A 2,500-nucleotide genomic window follows, 5' to 3' on the forward strand; every position below is an offset into this window, starting at 1 on the left:
AAATCAAACCAATGATTGCTAGTCTCGGATAGTGCCACAGTCTCTGTAGTCTCTTCAATTTCTCTTGCTTCAATTAAACTTTCCTGTTGAGTTGCACTTTCTCTTCTTTAGGCAAATGGTGTGCTTTGGAAACTTGATAGATAAGATGATATCTGGTGGTTGCTTATTCCGAATGTTTTCAACCTTCATCTTTACTTCCTTTACTCATAACCATCACTATTGTCCTTGTCTTTGTATGCATGCATATTCATATTGTAAATTTCCATCTATTATCATATCTAACTCACATTTCTCTCGTTATTTTCCGAACTGGAATGCTTTCCATATTTGGTCTCTAGGACTTATATGAGTCAGCTATTCCAACTAGGGCTGTCGCTTTGCTCTTAATAATAATAATAATAATAATAATAATAATAATAATAATAATAATAATAATAATAATAATAATAATAATAATAATAATACGAGTTATAGCCATCAATTTGTTTATTGTGGAATCTAGATACAGCTCAATTTTATATGCAGAGAATAACAGAATGGTTGCCCGAAATGTGAAAGTTCGGTATTTGAATGAAATCGTTACCTGTGCATATAAACTTGATGACAATGGAGAAGACGAATGCAAAGATCATTAAAATTAATTAACATGGGAGATCTTGTACATCAAGACATTCCAAATTAACAGTCTTAAGATATTCCTTCTTAGATTTAGCTCAAATTGGAGAGAATTGAGGAATTTGTTTCTTGAAAAGGAAAAAATGAGAAAATCAAGCAGGGGATATGTAATATGCCATTTAGCTCGCGTTGTTATCTAATCATCATCTATAACCATTTTTTTTTAAATCACATGAAAACAACAGAAAACATTATATGAGCTCAAGTGAAAAAAGCAAACAAGGCTACAGGTCACATAAAAAATATAAATATCTTCTTTTCAGTGCAGATTACCAAGGATTTTTTGAAAGTTAAGACAAAGGATGTCACTCCCTCTTATTACTATCTAATCTAACTATTAGATCCGCAGCGGATATTTAATTATATCGATTTGAAAAAATTTAAACAAAAAATCTCCCGTTATATTGAAGTGAATTTTTAGATTAATCCACTCTTCATTTGGTATATTCTTACGGCGAAGAATACTTTCTCCAGCTTCGAAGATAGAGAGAGAGAGAGAGAGAGAGAGAGCCTTACCTTATTGCCTTATTTTTTGTTTGGGTTCCCCCAGGTCCCTCAGTGTGAGGCACCTCGTATATCCACCAGAGAGTTGCTAATGCATCTTCCGGTGTATTTTGCATCTTCCAGTCTTGGATGGTCTGGGATGCATCTTAGGTATTTATCGAGCTTATTCTTAAACACATCTACGCTCACTCCGGATATGTTTCTTAGATGAGCTGGCAGCACACTAAATAGTCGCTGCATTATCGATGCTGGTGCGTAGTGGATTAATGTCCTGTGCGCCTTTTTTAGTTTACTTGGTATATTTTTTGGCACTATTAATCTACCTTGGCTTGCTCTTTCTGATATTTTTAGCTCCATGATGTTTTCAGTAATTCCTTCTATTTTCTTCCATGCTTGTATTATCATGTAGTGTTCTCTTCTCCTTTCTAGACTGTATAGTTTAAGAAATTGCAGTCTTTCCCAGTAGTCAAGGTCCTTAACTTCTTCTATTCTAGCAGTATAGGACCTTTGTACACTCTCTATTTGCGTAATATCCTTTTGGTAGTGTGGGTACTATATCACATTGCAGTACTCGAGTGTACTACGTACATAAGTTTTGTAAAGCATAATCATGTGTTCAGCTTTTCTTGTTTTAAAGTGTCTGAATAACATTCCCATTTTTGCTTTACATTTAGCCAACAGTGTTGCTATTTTGTCGTTGCATAACATATTCCTATTTAACATTACACCAAGGTCTTTAATTGTTTCCTTGTTTATGATTGTCTCATTATTAGGTCCCTTGTATGCATATACAATTCCTTCTCTGTTTCCATAATTTATTGATTCGAATTTATCCAAGTTAAATACCATCCTATTTATCTCCGCCCATTCATATATTTTGTTTAGTGAGTTCCTATCTTCATCACAAGTAATTTCTTTACTTATTCTTGTGTCATCGGCGAAACTTCTCACTAAGGAGTTTTCAACATCACAGTCTATGTCTGAGATCATAATAACAAACAGCAGTGCAGCTAATACCGTACCTTATGGCACGCCAGATATTACCTGAGCTTCATCTGATTTCTCGTCATTTGCAACCACTATCTGTTTTCTGTTTTGCAGGAATTCTTTTACCCATTTTCCTATCTTTCCCACAATATTATGCTTTCTCATTTTTTTCTCTAATATATTATGGTCTACCTTGTCAAAGGCTTTTGCAAAATCTAGATAGATGACATCTGTGTCTTTTTCATTTATCATATTTTTGTATATGTTTTCATAGTGTACTGTCAGTTGGGTCTGTGTACTTTTTCCAGGCACAAAACCGTGGTGACCTATATTA

The 2,500-nt window shown here is 34.0% G+C and overlaps 1 protein-coding gene across 1 annotated transcript in view; it reads left to right on the forward strand.

Annotated features, from left to right (window-relative positions):
* LOC137643169 (cell adhesion molecule 2-like) overlaps window positions 1–2,500 on the forward strand; it is an 86,636-nt gene that overhangs the window by 27,173 nt on the left and 56,963 nt on the right. The gene's annotated exons all lie outside the window — the stretch shown is intronic.

This window comes from Palaemon carinicauda, chromosome 6 (assembly GCF_036898095.1).
Source record: "Palaemon carinicauda isolate YSFRI2023 chromosome 6, ASM3689809v2, whole genome shotgun sequence".
Taxonomy (NCBI): domain Eukaryota; kingdom Metazoa; phylum Arthropoda; class Malacostraca; order Decapoda; family Palaemonidae; genus Palaemon; species Palaemon carinicauda.